The following is a 16499-nucleotide window of genomic DNA, read 5'->3' on the forward strand; positions in this document are numbered from 1 at the left end:
TTTCAACTGAAAAATATCAAGATTGTTGTATCTTGTTTTGCTGAAGCTCCCTTTAAATCTGGAGAGAGAAAGTAGTTTATGCTCAGGGACTAATTGTTGGGTGGTTCCCTATTAAGGATGACACAAGCAAAAGAAAACCACAATACAGCAATAACACTTACCATTTATATGGTGCTTTCTGAGTTCTGTGTAAACATTATTTTATCCCTGTCTGCACCCAAGTTATCCCCACTTTACAGCAGCTAGGAAAATTGGTAGGTGAATTCATTTGCTCAAAGCTACATGGAAAGTCAGTGGCAGAGTTGGAAATAGAATGCAGGACTCCTGAGTTCCGATCCATTGCTCTGATCCCTAGACAAGCAGCACTCCCTTTCAAAATGGCCATCCTGCCTTTCAGCCTATAAAGACATAGGGCTTGTAAACACTAGCACTTACGTTGGTTTAACTTATGTTGCTCAGGGGTGTAAAAAAGCCACCCCACTGAGTGACGTAAGTCACACCGACCTACGCGCCGGTGTGTACAGCACTATTGCAGAGGTGGATTTAGTATGCTGACAGGAGAACTCTCTCCTGTTGGCATAGAGCATCTGCACTAGCAACGCTGCAGCGGCATCTGGGCCGCTGCTCCCTGTAGTGACTTTGGTGTCGACTATCCCACAGAGTGGGAATTCCTTGGGACTTATCCGCCAAAGTCTTTGGCGCTTCTGAAATTTCCACCCACAGATTGAATAAGAATTTAATAGCTCCTGGCTACTAGCCCATACTTCCTTCTCCAAAACTATGTAATCACTAGTCAAACAGATTTAGGGTTCATAATTACACCTTATAGCACGAGTTGGTTTTATTTCAAAGCTTTATGAAAAGATTCTTTAATATTTTTTTTGGTAGAAAATTACAAGCATTTGCAAACAATTGTCCCCTCCTCCCCTAAAAACAAAATGAAAAAACTCACAACCAGAGTTACCCTCTCCAGAAACAAATAAGGAAAGAGAGAAGAGCGGACTCCGTCTGTAATAACCGAGCAAGAGAGAGGGCGCTGCTATCACCATTAATGGGTGAATTGCATTGCTTTGTATATGATGCAAAGTCCTTCAATCAAAAGTCCCACTGCAATTGTATATAGATGTATAAGGGAGGTAGTCAAGTGTCAGAGGGGTAGCCGTGTTAATCTGGATCTGTAAAAAGCGACAAAGAGTCCTGTGGCACCTTACAGACTAAGACGTATTGGAGCATAAGCTTTTGTGGGTGAATACCTACTTCATCAGATGCAAGGGAGGTAGTATAGCTTAGTGGATAGAGCACTGGACTAGGACTCTGGAGACATTGGTTCTACTCCTGGCTCTGCTATTACCCTTCTGCGTGACAAGTCACTCTGCCTACCCACCAGTGCCTCCGTTTTCCCATCTGTAAGACAGGGATAATGATATTTTCCTCTATTGTATAGCACTTTGAGATCATCTGGTGAACTATGCTAGATTATTATTTATTTACATTTAAATACAAAATGTCCTGGCCATAGCTCTGGGCAACCTGGCAATTAGGTGGAACCGCAGCCTGCACACGTGAATAACCACCTAGCAGCATAACAGCCTTTGCTCACAGTAAAAGTAAATTAGCTCCATCAGCTGGTAATTTCAAGCAGAAAACAAAACCCCTCCCATTCCTGGAGCACTGCCTAAAAGCCCAAGCAAACAGATGGATTTTGCAACTTGCCCTGAAGGTCAATGGGTTTGGGCTACTTTGCCTTTTTAACCTAGGATCTCAGAATATTTTACAAGCTTCAGTTAATTACGCTTTATAACTCATCCAGGAGGTAGGTAAGCATTATCTTCATTTTGCAGGTTGGGAAAGGGAAGGACAGAGAGGTGAAGAGATTTGCCCAAGGCCTGCAGAATGAGATGTTGGAATGAAACTTTAGAGTCCTGGTTCCCAATCCCATCTACTCACCAGATGTCTTGATGTCCATTCCTGCCTTTTGATCTGTAAGTCACTTTCTAGTAGTATGCCATCGGTCAATAATGAGACCTACCGCTATGTGGGTGCCTTACCCTTCCAGTGACATGAGGGAACCTTCCTTGCTGACCCCCAGCTATTTCTTAGCCAAGACGCCTTTTCTCAAAGGAAATCTCTTACTTCAGAAGGTCCATGCAAAAGGTGCACAGTCTGCAGCATCAGGAATACCTTCCATTCTGCTTGCCAACATAAGGACCAGCAGTTACACCTCAAGAGCACATGTCAGCCTTTCTCTAGCTGCTGCTTAAAGCTCCAACAGAAGCCTTATCTTAGGGATTTTTCATCAGTGTAAACCCCCTCTTACATCTGTAGACTGTCTACATTAGGGGTTCCTGCTGGCGCAGCTACATTAGTGTAGTTACACCCGTGTGAAATCCCTAATATTGCTAAGCCCGAGGGTCTGATTTTCAAATGTGCTGAGCATCTGCAGCTCCATTGGACTCCAGTTCGAAATGTAAGTGCCTGGCATGTCTGAAAAACAGGGTAATTGGTATTAACGCGTGCCTGAGCATGTTGTGCAGCCTCGGGGACGTTTTGTGCTTCTGTAAAGCTGCATCTTTTCATGTGCCTCTTTGAATGGCTCCATCAACACTCCACATGTTCTCCAACCCTCAGATCATTTTTCTGGCTCTTCACTGCACCCTTGTCAATCCGTTTTAAACTGTGGTCACCAGAACTCTGTGCAGTATTCCAGTACGAGTCTCGCCAGTGCCATAGACAGGGTAAAATCCCAATGCTGGGACTAGTGAGTCAGTCCCTGCCAAGGATTGCATTAGCCCTTTTTGCTTTGAGGCATGACTGATTGCTGAGGAAGAGGGGAGACATCACCCTGAGAGCGAGTGTCTCCCCACCACGGCATCTGTTGATGTTGAGGATGCTGGAACGTCTTCTTCCCCACTCCATGAATGTGCTGGACAAAGAGAACTACAAGTCCCAGAAGGCACCTGCACTGTTACTCCAGGGACTCCTTTTACCTGTGCAGCTGCAGCTTTGGCTCCGATCAGCTTACCAGATGGACAGGGGGAGCGATAAGATTGCATCAGCCAGAGATGCTTTCGCAGCCTGCCCAGGCACAGCTTGACTCGGGTCTGTCTGTCTGTTTGCTTTGCAGAGTGCACAACACACCTCTTGCAGAGCTGAGGAAGGACTGTCTCTCCTTGGCCGTGGCCTCCTAACCAGCTGGCTGATGTGCTGAGCAAAGGGCGGCTGGACAGGCTTGGTCTGTTATAAGGAAGTGGGACCGAGAGCTGCAGATTTGGAAACTCCTTGCGGGGGTGGAGGAAAGGCCACTGGAGAACTAGCACGGGCTGACTCTAGGGGCGTCAAGCACCCAAGTGGCAGAGGAGCTACTTTGTATCTTCCCTGTGCCTTGGTCTCTTTAAGATCCCGTTTGCTTCCCCATGGTGTTGGTCGTGTGCCACCATGGCAGACGCTGATGTGCTGCCTGCTAGAGATGCTGTGGAAGGTGCCGCCGCTAAGCCCAATGCCCCACCCTTAGGAAAGCAGGAAGTGATGGCACCAAAGGATTTGGATACTGGAAGATGGGTGGGGCTGTGCAGCAGAGGAGAGGGGACCAGACAAGAAGCAGTGGATGCCCCGGGGGAGGCGCTGCTGAACTGCATTCAAAGTGCCTGCCCTCTCCAGAATGGGCCAGTGAAGGGGGAGCCGGAAGCACCATCGGGTCTCCACCAGGTGTTGGTGCTGCTCCTTCAGGCTCTCTAGGAGCTGCCTGTTTAGCGAGGTCACCGAGAAAGGCTCCCAGATGCTGCAGACTGCCCAAGTAAGGGTCCAGGCAGGCAGGGTCCAGTGGAGCTGCAGTACTGGATTGGATACGATCTTCTACGCCATGGGAAAGAATGCCAAACCGGCAGCTGAGTCAGGGTTATACACACCACCCACAAAGGGCACCAGGGCTAAGCGGCCCATGCACAAAGATTCCCATTCCTAGTGGACATGTCCATGTCCCACTGCCAAACCCACCCCCATGGTTGGCCCCATTCTGTCAGCCTCAGCAAGGAGGCCAGCGACTGTGTCGACATGGAGAATAAACCACCCTGCCACCCCTCATCCAGAGGAAGCCAGTGTCTTGGGATTGCCCTTGTTGTCATTGTTTGTCCCTTTCTGTGAGTGCCCATCTGGTGCTGTACAGCGGAGGGCAAAGCAGACGGGCAGCCAGGTGAAAGGCAGGGGGGCGGCACACAGCATGCATGTAAAGGGTTCAGGGCAGTAGCAGCTAAGGATTGTGTGACCTAGTAGCCTGAATACAGGACTGGGACTCGTGAGGTCTTGCATCTTAATCCCAGCTCGAGCAGCGACTTGCAGCCGTTTGCCTTCGTGTCTCCCTCTGTAGCATGGGGTAATGATGCCATAGAGAGGGGGTTGTGTGGGGATGAATGAGTCAATGCTTTAGTGATCGAAGGGTCCCAGTATTGCTGCCCTGTGGGTCGCCATCCTGAGCACCAGAACGTGCAGCCTGCATATTAGAGGCTGTTGGTCTCTGTTACTGGCTGGCAAGGGAGGTTGGATCTGGCCTTTGCCAAGCTTGTCAGCATTGCTGTAAAGCAAAGAGCAAACGGAGTGAGTCAGGCAAAGCTGCTGACAGCCCAGAGCAGCTGGTAAATGGGAGGAAGCAACACAAACAGCCCGGGAAAAGTGCTGAGATTGCAGGTGACTGATTTTATGCCTCTAATTGGCTGTGGATGGATCACCAGAGGCTAAGGAGCGGTGGGAGGTGGGGGTGTCTGGTGCCACTCCTTATTGCTGCTGAGTTTATTGCTCACATGTGCTACAGACCGGCCTTGCTCAATCTGTCCTGCCTCTCTGCTAATCGGGAGGAGGGGCGGTTTGTGTTTTGGCTCTTGTGTAATAAGCTCTTCTCTGTAGGCAATTGCATGCATGCAGCCTGTCTTTTCAGGACTGTTGTAGGCTCTGAGCAGCTGCCTCAAACAAGGCCGGGTCTCTCCTGGCGTTTGCCTCAACATTTTGTGATTAGATATTTTTGTCTCAAATATCTTGTGTTGTCTGCAAGTGTCTCTGCTGAATTAAATCACCAGTGTTGACCTTTGCTTCCTGTCCTAAACGGTTGCATAATGTTTTTGTACGCTGTTAAACAGCTGGTGCGTTCTGCCCCGGAGGTGGTTGCACTTCACTGCTGGGACTCTAGAATGTGTTTCAGTATTCATCAGGATAAAAGAGGCTTTGTAAATGGGATATGTTATTAAGTGATGGATCCATTGAACTAGTGAATCAGGCACAAAGACACTTGGCTTATTTTCCTGGGCTGACCACTGACCTATTCTGTCTTTATGGGCAAGTCACGTCCCCTCTCTGTGCCTCAGTTTCCCTTCCCATCCTTTTCCTGTCTTGTCTAATTAGATTGTAAGCTCTTCAGGGGAAAGACTTGGTATAGCACAGAGGAGGCCAGATCTTGGCAGATGCTTGCACTATTCTAACAATGAATGACAGTTTCACTTCCGTGGGGTTGAGTTTTGTAAACGCTTATGTATCAGGCAAACATATCAGTTTCACGCTGGAATGGGGATGCATTTCCTGGATTTCAGGGCGCATGGGAATGGGCTGTGTGCTGCCACGTCAATGTGTATTATTTCTAGGGCTGTCAATTAATCGCAGTTAACTCACGCGATTAACTCAAAAAAATTAATCGCGATTAATCTCACTTATAACAATAGAATACCAGTTGAAATGTATTAAATATTTTTGGATGTTTTTCTACATTTTCAATATTGATTTCAATTATAACACAGAATACAAAGTGCACAGTGCTTACTCTTTATTATTTTTGATTACAAACATATGCACTGTAAAAATGATAAACAAAAGAAATAGTATTTTTCAGTTCACCTCATAAAAGTACTGAAGTGCAATCTCCATCGTGAAAGTGCAACTTACAAATGTAGATTTTTATTTTTTTTTGGTTACGTAACTGCACTCAAAAACAAAATAGTGTAAAACAGGAGTCGGCAACCTTTCAGAAGTGGTGTGCCGAGTCTTCATTTATTCACTCTAATTTAAGGTTTTGCTTGCCAGTAATACATTTTTAGAAGGTCTCTTTCTATAAGTCTATAATATAGAACTAAACTGTTGTATGTAAAGTAAATAAGGTTTTTAAAATGTTTAAGAAGCTTCATTTAAAATTAAATTAAAATGCAGAGCCCCCCAGACCGGTGGCCAGGACCCGGGCAGTGTGAGTGCCACCGAAAATCAGCTCGCGTGCCGCCTTTGGCACACGTGCCATAGGTTGCCTACCCCGGTGTAAAACTTTACAGTCTACAAGTCCACTCAGTCCTACTTCTTATTCTGCCAATCACTAAGACAAACAAGTTTGTTTACATTGACGGGAGATATTGCTGCCTGCTGCTTATTTACAATGTCACCTGAAAGTGAGAACAGGCGTTCGCATGGCGCTTTTGTAGCCAGCGTTGCAAGGTATTTACATGCCAGATATGCTAAACATTCGTATGCCCCTTCATGCTTCGGCCAGCATTCCAGAGGATATGCTTCCATGCTGATGATGCTCATTAAAAAAAAATGCATCAATTACATTTGTGACTATACTCCTTGGGGGGAGAATTGTATGTCTCCTGCTCTTTTTTACCCACATTCTGCATATATTTCATGTTATAGCAGTCTCGGATGATGACCCAACACATGTCCATTTTAAAGAACACTTTCACAGCAGATTTGACAAAATGCAAAGAAGGTACCGATGTGAGATTTCTAAAATTAGCTACAGCACTCGACCCAAGGTGTAAGAATCTGAAGTGCCTTCCAAAATCTGAGAGGGACGAGGTATGGAGCATGCTTTCAGAAGTTTTAAAAGAGCAACACTCTGATGCAGAAACTACAGAATCCAAACCACCAAACAAGAAAATCAACCTTCTGCTGGTGGCATCTGACTCAGATGATGAAAATGAACGTGCATCAGTCCGCACTGCTTTGGATCATTGTCAGGCAAAACCCATCATCAGCATGGACGCATGTCCTCTGGAATGGTGGTTGAAGCATGAAGGGACATCTGAATCTTTAGCGCATCTGGCACGTAAATATCTTGCAACGCCGGCTACAACAGTGCCATGCAAATGCCTGTTCTCACTTTCAAGTGACATTCTAAACAAGAAGCAGGCAGCATTATCTCCTGCAAATTGTAACCAACCTTGTTTGTCTGAGTGATTGGCTGACCAAGAAGTAGGACTGAGTGGACTTGTAGGCTCTAAAGTTTTACACTGTTTTATTTTTGAATGCAGTTTTTTTGTACATAATTCTACATTTGTAAGTTCAACTTTCATGATAAAGAGATCGCACTACAGTACTTGTATGAAGTGAATTGAAAAACAATTTTTTTTGTTTTTTTACAGTGCAAATATTTGTAATCAAAAATATAAAGTGAGCACTGTACACTTCGTATTCTGTGTTGTAATTGAAATTAATATATTTGCAAATGTAGTAAACATCCAAAAATATTTAAAATAAACGGTATTCAATTGTTGTTTAACAGTGCAATTAATTTTTTTAATCGCTTGACAGCCCTAATTATTTCACACTGTCACTCAGTAAGGCACAGCCTGAGCCGGTAACTGAGCCAATCCCCTGAAATCAACCACTAGGCCCCTGTGTCCCCAGGCACATCGGAGCTGCAGCACAGATCATCCTCCCCATGTGACATTTGCCTGCCTGGGCACTGCACCCGCAGTGAGAACACTTATGTCCTCCCCTCGCCACCTTGACGAGAGAGCTGGGCCCATTCTGTCCCTCTGCAGCCAAGAATCCCTTCAACCACCATGGAAGTGCAGCCAGCTCTGGGGTGAAAAGCCACAGCCAGAGCACAGAAAAATGGGCAGGGTAAAATTCTGGCCCAAACCCCCAGAGGAAACCTCCCTGCTCTGATCAGAAACCTCACAGGATCTATATTGTCCAGACAGGTGGGGGGTGGGACTAGGGTGACCAGACAGCAAGTGTTAAAAATTGGGGCAGGGGTGGGGGGTAAATGGCACCTATATAAGAAAAAGCCCCAAATATCGGGACTGTCCCTATAAAATCGGGACATCTGGTCATCCTAGGTGGGACTTGGGTTTAAAGGCAGCACCTGGAAAATCCCACTCGTGCAGTGAACTCCGCATGACTCCACTTATCAGCCTTTACCAGATGAAAGGCTGAGTCGACCCCGGCAGCATCGTTTGAACCCATGGTTCGAGCGAGTCTAGATGGCCCATACCTGATGCTCAGGGAATAGCCACCCCGCTGGCCTGTTAGCTAATGACCCCCGGGCTCCAAAAAGCAGTGCAAAACGTACCACACATCAAAAATTCTCTTCCCCTGAAAGGGTGGCTTAGCAAACGGTCATTAATTATTACTCCTATTTTATTACACTTCCCACATGTCTACACTCCGTGCCTGGACTCCCTCGGCAACTGGGAGCACAGGAGAGCCAATGACAGAGCTGGCAAGAGCCTGTTGGATCCTTCAGTGTATCCATACAAACCTCTCTCTCTCTCTCTGTCGGACACCAAGCGATGGTCAATGTTGAGCAGAGTGCCTAGCGCTCTGTAGTGAGGCATGGTCTCAGGGTGGGACGGAACCGCACAGGGGTGCTCTGAAAGGCAGGTGCAGAGGCTGGTCCCAGGCTGTCTGCCAAGGAGAGCAGGACACAGAGCATCGCTGAGTCAGGTTCTGAGTACGAGGCACCACCACACCTTGACCCACTGATAGGAGGTAAAACGGCTGTCTGCCACAGCAGCCTGAGAGGTCAATCAACCAAAGCAGGGAGGTTGAGAGGCCTCTTGTAAGGATCTCAGGCTGCCTCTTCTGCCTCCTGGCTGGATTTTTGTTCCTATCTCAACAGAAGCCCTAGTGGGGGAATGAAACAAGAACCTGTGTCGTCATCTTCTGGAAAGCAGTTGCAGGCAATCTTGCCTGGCCGCCCACAAACCAAGGCCTGCTTTCCTGCACGCGCTGTGCGATTCCTCAGCCAAGCCTGCAGCCCTGTATCAGGTGGTGGCTTGGGATGGAATGAACCTGCGGGATCTGCCCTGCTTCTCCTGCTAAATTTGCTACTGGCGTGGGGGCAGGGAGTCGGACTGATCAGGGCCAGCTTGTCATTTCTCCATCTGCATGCCCCTTCCCAAGAGAAGGAGCTGGACAGCACTGCACCTCCCCAGTGGTCAGGAGGAGCCCATGCAGGAGATGATGATGCTGAATTATAATTTGTATGGCGGTAGTACCTGAAGGCCCCAGCCCCAGTGCGCTAGGTGCTGTACGTACACATAACAAAAATGGTCCCTGCCCCCAAACTGCTTACAGTCTAACAGGTGCCTGCAATAAACAAGCAGGGACAGTAGAAGGTAACAGTGGGAGGGTTATGATCAGCTGGAGGGCTGCAGCTAAGAGTGCACATGCAGATTAGAAGCAGCTTCTGGGACTTGCCTGTGTACTGGGTCCTAAAGCCAATAAGAGATGGATAAAGAAGGGGGTAGGAATAGACAAGGAGCCAGAGATCAATATTATAGGGGCCATAGAGATGCCTGAGTGATGGGAAGGAAAGAAACCTTTTCAAACAGGATGCAGTGTTCTAGGCAGCTGCAGTTGCAGAGGAGAAGGCTCTCGAACCCAGATGATCAGCGTATGAAACGTTGGAGGTGTGTGAGAAGCACGGGGAGGAGAGCAGGCCGGCTTCAGGCCCACAGAGGGAGCACAGAGTAAAGTGAGACCAAGATCCTGATTCTGATCTTCCATTCTGTTTACACTGGGCTAACTCCATTGATTTCAGTGGAGTTACTCCTGATTTACACTGGCGTAAGTGAGAGCAGAGTTAGGCTCAAGGCCAACAGGTTAAATTAGAACAAATCCATGGTTTGAGGCCTTGGATAACAGCAGCCCTTGCATTTGCAGGTAGGCATGGCAACATATCTCCTCTTGATCTTCAGGTGGTAGGCAGGTCTGTGCGTTTCCAGGCACAGGTGAAAGCCAGCAGCAATTGGCCTATCTCCTCCCACCTCTGCACTTAGTGTACTGCTAGGGGTGGGGTGGCTTAGCAGCCTAAGCCTCAGGCTTGAAATACCCAGACTCCTTGGAGCCAGAGGTTCAAATCTCAAGTGGGTCAAATCAGCCTGATCATGCTTGTATGGTGGGTGGGTATTTGCAGTGAATTGTCAAAATGCAATGTCTTGTCTGCTCCGTGAGGATGTTAATGATCCTGGCTCTCTTTCCATAGGAGGAGGGGGTTTTCCCACGTGCCAGAACATCCCCTCATGCTGCTGTTGGCTAGCATAGCTTTACTAGCATGTGGTTTGTGTGCTTTGGGAACCTGCCTGAGGAAGTAGCACATCATGACAACATGCTGCCCTCCTGTAGCACCTTCCACCAGAGCATTCATGAATGAGGCTTCACAGCCCCATCCTGCTCTGTGTGGCAAAGGGTTACCACCCACCCCCGTTTCATAGATGGGGAAGCTGAGTCACAGAAAGGCAAGTGACTTGTGCAAGGCCATACAGCAAGTCAGTAGCAGTAGCAGAGTCAGGAATGGAACCCAAGAGTCCTGTCCTCTAGTCACTAGACCACACGTAGAATCATGGAAGAGTAGGGTTAGAAGAGACCTCAGGAGGTCATCTAGTCTAATCCCCTGCTCAAAGCAGGACCAACACCAACTAAATCATCCCAGCCAGGGCTTTGTCGAGCCAGGCCTTAAAAACCTCTAAGGATGGAGATTCCACCACCTTCCTAGGTAACCCATTCCAGCACTTCACCACCCTCCTAGTGAAATAGTGTTTCCTAATATCCAACCTAGATCTCCCCCACTGCAACTTGAGACACTTGCTTCTTGTTCTTTCATCTGCCACCACTGAGAACAGACAAGCTCCATCCTCTTTGGAACCCCCCTTCAGGTAGTTGAAGGCTGTTATCAAATCCCCCCTCACTCTTCTCTTCTGCAGACTAAATAACCCCAATTCCCTCAGCCTCTCCCCGTAAGTCATGTGCCCCAGCCTCCTAATCATTTTCATTGCCCTCCGCTGGACTCTCTCCAATTTGTCCACATCCCTTCTGTAGTGGGGGGACCAAAACTGGACACAGTACTCCAGGTGTGGCCTCACCAGTGCGGAATAGAGGGTAATAATCACTTCCCTCGATCTGCTGGCAATGCTCTTACTAATACAGCCCAATATGCTGTTGGCCTTCTTGGCAACAAGGGCACACTGCTGACTCATATCCTGCTTCTCGTCCACTGTAATCCCCAGGTCCTTTTCTGCAGAACTGCCACTTAGCCAGTCAGTCCCCAGTCTGTAGCAGTGCATGGGATTCTTCCTTCCTAAGTGCAGGACTCTGCACTTGTCCTTGTTGAACCTCATCAGATTTCTTTTGGCCCAATCCTCCAATTTGTCTAGGTCACTCTGGACCCTGTCTCTGCCCTCCAGCATATCTACCTCTCCCCCGAGCTTAGTGTCATCTGCGAACTTGCTGAGGGTGCAATCCATCCCATCATCCAGATCATTAATAAATACGTTGAACAAACCTATCCCTGAGGCACTCCGCTTGATACCAGCTGCCAACTAGACATCGAGCCGTTGATCACTACCCATTGAGCCCGACCATCTAGCCAGCTTGCTATCCACCTTATAGTCCATTCATCCAATCCATACTTCTTTAACTTGCTGGCAAGAATACTGTGGGAGACCGTATCAAAAGCTTTGCTAAAGTCAAGATATATGACATCCACTGCTTTCCCCATATCCCCAGAGCCAGTTATCTCATCATAGAAGGCAATCAGGTTGGTCAGGCATAACTTGCCCTTGGTGAATCCATGTTGACTGTTCCTGATCACTTTCCTCTCCTCCAAGTGCTTCAAAATGGATTCCTTGAGGACCTGCTCCATGATTTTGCCAGGGACTGAAGTGAGGCTGAGCGGTCCTGTAGATCCCCGGGTTCTCTTTCTTCCCTTTTTAAAATATGGGCACTATATTTGCCTTTTTCCAACATCCTCCCTCTTGGGCTTGTTGGTCGCTGGGCTGGGAAGTTACTGAGGGTGGGTGTATTGGGAGGAGAGGGTTAGGGGGTGTGCTCTGTTTGCTAGGGGAGATGACGTGACACAGGGACAAGGTCGCAGACAAACATGTTAGTGGGCTGCTTGGGGGAGAGAGAGGGCTTTGGGAGCCAGCCAATCAAAGGGGAGACCTGCCCTTTTCCCCCCTTGGTAACAGCTTCTGGGGCCCAGGAGGCTGTGCTGGGATAATAATGGAGATGCATGCTCTCATTAACCAGGCTAAAAGGAGAAGCAGCTCAGGGAGCAGGCTGCATCCTGACCTGCTGCTGCTCGGGGCTTTGTCCAAGTCACCGGGTATACAAGAGTCCCTAGCGCTCAGTCCCAGTGCTAATTGCCTCAGCGTCCCCCAAAGCCCAGCTGCTGCTCCTCAAGGCATCTGTCACTCCTGGGCTCCTGACAAACAGCGGAGCTGGTCACACAAGCCATGCAAGGCTCCTCCTCTCTGACCCCGCGCTGGGGTTAATGAACCTGGGAGAAGCTGCTCCATCCCTTTGCGTTTGCTGCACATACATACAGCCTTGTAGCGTGATGGAGCGGGTGAATCGCTATGAGCCACAGGCTCCAAGGGGAAAGAACTGTTTTAGAGCCGGTGGTGCCCTCTCCTCTCACCCACCGATGCTGTCCAGGCTTAGCAGGGGCTGGCTAGGAAACAGTCCAGGAGAGCTGCTGGGGTACAGGATCTGTAGAGCATAGTGTGTTGAGATGGTTCTGATCTCCCTTGCGCCAACGTCACCCTGCTGACTCCTGACCTACCCTGGTATGAGGGAAGCTGATTTCCTGCCTTGCCACCTCATATTGCCATTCAACCTGTGAAAAGTGAGTGTGCAACAGCACCATTGGAGTGAATGAGTGGTGAACTTTACACCCTCTCTGTCCAGGTGTAAATTACGAGGCAGGATGTGAAGCAGGGGAGAAACAGTTTCTGCATGTGTAATTTGCTCACGGATCGATGCTTTGCCTCTGCTGGGTGCATTGCTGCCTGGAGAAATGGGGGCTGCACTGTGGAGTTTGCCTTTGAATTCCAGGCTCGAATCAAATTTTGCCACGGACTGAGAGATAAGTCCAAGATGAGAGATTTGAAGGCCTGGTTCTGGTTTGGAACCATTATAGGGACAGGCCCAGCCTTCCCCAGAGTTCAGGAGGATTTGGGTCTGGGTCTTGGACTTGTCTTCATCTCAAGTCACATGCAATTAAAAAAAGCAAGTTAAAAAGGCTCTTGCCCCACTGTTTGGCCTCTCCAGAGTTTTAAACCCTAGAGTAACATGGGAGGAGTTGGACCGGATGGATTTACAAGAGAGAGAAGAATCTGGCCTCCCTGACTCAAGTGGTCAAGGATGCTAAACCTTGCTACAATGATTTGAGCTGCAGCGTGCACAGGTCTGAAGGGAATGGAGGGCAAACTGGGGTCTCTTTGCACAAAAAGGTGGTTAAAAGGCACAGAACATTGTCAAGCCAGAGTTTTGCAGTAAAGCTGCAATTGCAAAACGCTGCTAAAAATAACACTAGTTGCATGTGGGTCTTTATCAGCCAGAGGGAAAAAATCAGTTTGACTGTATAAGCTGCAACTGCAAGCTTCCTCTTTTCCCTTTGTTGTGCTCCTTGCAGGGACTGGCTGAGCGGCCTGCAGTCTCAGCCAACCACGCTCTGCCATCCCTTCTTGAGCTGCCTATCCATTGGCTGTACTTGGAAGTACCACTCAGCCAAGGTGCAAAGACATTTTCACCTAACTGGCAGGCGTTCTGGATTGGAGCAGGAGGAGGCTGTTGCCAGGCAAATACAGACCTGTTTGTGCAGCTACTTCTGTTTTCTGGACTTTCCCATGTGTGGCTCTTGCCGCCGAGGCAGATTGTTCTCGGCACTATTGTCCGGGACTCTTTCTTTTGTAGAAATTTGGTGATTGTTATTCAAATCAACGGGGGTGGAAATCAATAGGGGCTGCGCCAGAGTAGCTGAGAGCAGAATTTGGGACTGCGCTTGCCGATTGATTGTTCGATGAAATGATGGACCAAGTTCATCTCCGGCGTAGCTCCATTAATAACGCTGCCAGTTGTTTGGCCTTGTGTGTTGCTTATCAAAATCTGTGCCCTAATGTAGGGATGATAAGCCATGTCTAAGACAGATATAAAGGACCAGGAATGGGGTGATCTCCACCCAGTCTCTAGTGGATACATCAAAAAACCATACAACTCAATATGAATGGGACATAGGATAGCAGGGAAAGCTATAGGGAAGGGCTATGTGGGGAGGGGAACCCAGGACTCTGACTTGCAGCTCCCCTTTTTTATTCCAATCCTGGTTCCCCTCCTCCTCTCTGCTACTACCCCATAATCCTTATTTGTTGTCCCCTCCACACTGTGCCATTACTTCCGTGAACAGCATCAATTGTGCTGACAAAGCAGCACTATTCTGTCAGTGTAGCTGCTCCTACACTGGGCATTTTGTCAGCACAAGTGTGTTGCTAGGAGGTGTGGGTTTTTTCACACCCCTGACTGACAAAGCTATGCCCTAGAAGTGTTAAGCGTAGATGAGGCCTTAGTCTACGCTGGTGTAAACTGATGTGAGAGGAGAATCAGGCCCGGTATGTGTGAATGTTAATCTCCTTGTGGGCCTTGAGTTCCTTTTCATATATAATGGGCCTGATTCGCCATTGCCCTACACCTGGTGTTGCCATATACACGCGTGCAAAAGTGAGTGGAAACGCAATTGTTCTAATTTTGTAGCATTTTACATCCACTTTGCACTAGTGTAAATGGCAGCACAAGGGCAATGGCTAATGGGCGCAGGACACCTATGTGCTGATTTCTTCTCTGCACGTTCAGAAATCCCTTAGGCCGGCGGAGTTTGTGATCCAGGGTCAGCCCTCTGAATCTGCAGGGAACAAATGTTCTTTAAAGAGAGCTAATCTTTGAACCCCCGTCATCACCTCTCTTTAGCCCTGTGTTGTTTTTCTCCTGATTGGTGGTTTTGCACCATCCAAGAAAAATATACCATTGAAAAAAATGTGTTGCTCAAGCTATTTTCTGTCCCCACCTAAAGGCCAGTCAGGCCTTCAGACTAGGAACCTGGCTTGTTTGTGACTTCCACAAAATTGCTGACCCTGAATGTGGCTGAATTACACCCGTGCATTGGAGAGAGGAGTCGGGCCCTTAATGTTTGTTTAAAGTTATTTCCTTTATTTATTTAGAGTTTGTTTTGATTTTCGTCTCTGTGGTTGGCAGGTTTATTTGGCTAAGGCTCAGGTTTTGTTTATTAGCCTTTAACATGTGGATTCAGATTGTGTTTTGCCAGAAGCTGGGAATGGGCCACAGGGGCTGGATCACTTGATGATTCCCTGTTCTGTTCATTCCCCCTGGGGCACCTGCATGGGCGGCGGGTAGGGGAGACTGTGCCTCCCCAAACAGCCAGGCATGGCCCCGCCCACACTTCACCCCCAGGGCGCCACTTTGTCGGTGCCACTGGCCTTCCCAAGGCTAGGGGGCTGCAGCGCTCACCCTCCTGGCCCTCCAGGGCTGGGGGGGGGGGGGGGGGCTGCGGGCACTAGCCAACCTGGGGCAGGGGCTGGTGGCTGCGGTAGAGGGGCTCTGGGTTCCAGGGGGTGTAGAAGGGGCGGGACCTTGGGTGGAAGAGGCAGGGCTGAGGGCTAGCCTCCCCCAGCCAGCAGTTCATGCGCCACCCGTGGGCACCTGGCATTGGCCCCTGTTGGAAGACAGGATACTGGGCTAGATGGACCTCTGGTCTGACCCAGTATGGCCGTTCATATGTGTTATCTTTAGATAGCTCCATCAATCTTAGAGGGGGGATGTGGTGGATGCTCAAAGTGCGGGGACGGTTACAAGGGGTCACAGATCAGGCCAAAAAATATCTTTAAAAATCAATTCAGGTCACGTCAAGTAGTTTTACCAACACTGCTGCTCCCCGGTTATGACACCCCTCCCACACACACTTTTTTTCAAACCACTTTAAGCTCTGTACATAGGCAGGTGGCTAGATTTTGATCTCAGGAACATGGATGCACCTTGCGAGAGGGACCTTTTATAAATACTTTCAGGGGTAAGGGCTTTTTCCCCTTCCTTGTTCCTCTCTAACCTTCTCTCATCCACTCCAACCCTCCCCCCAGGAGGATCAAGATTTATCTCAGTACATTTCTCCAAAGAAAACTAAGAAATCCCGTGATGAGGGCGGTACAACCCCATGCGTGTCTTTGTTGCATTCAAACGGCAGTGTTCAGCCCTCACTAACAGCAACACTTGCGCCCACTTCTCCGCCACGGAGGTCTGCTCTGCCCCAAAGTAGTAAACAGCGGTTGAAACTAGCATTCCCAAAATCCCACGCGGCTCTGTCCTTTCCTATTGGAGGAGAAGTTTAGGGGGCTGAGTCATGGCTCCTCCTCCTCGAAAGCGATTGGGTCCGTGGGCCGCCGCTGGCTGCCGTTCCG

Source organism: Emys orbicularis, chromosome 23 (assembly GCF_028017835.1).
Source record: "Emys orbicularis isolate rEmyOrb1 chromosome 23, rEmyOrb1.hap1, whole genome shotgun sequence".
Classification (NCBI taxonomy): Eukaryota; Metazoa; Chordata; order Testudines; family Emydidae; genus Emys; species Emys orbicularis.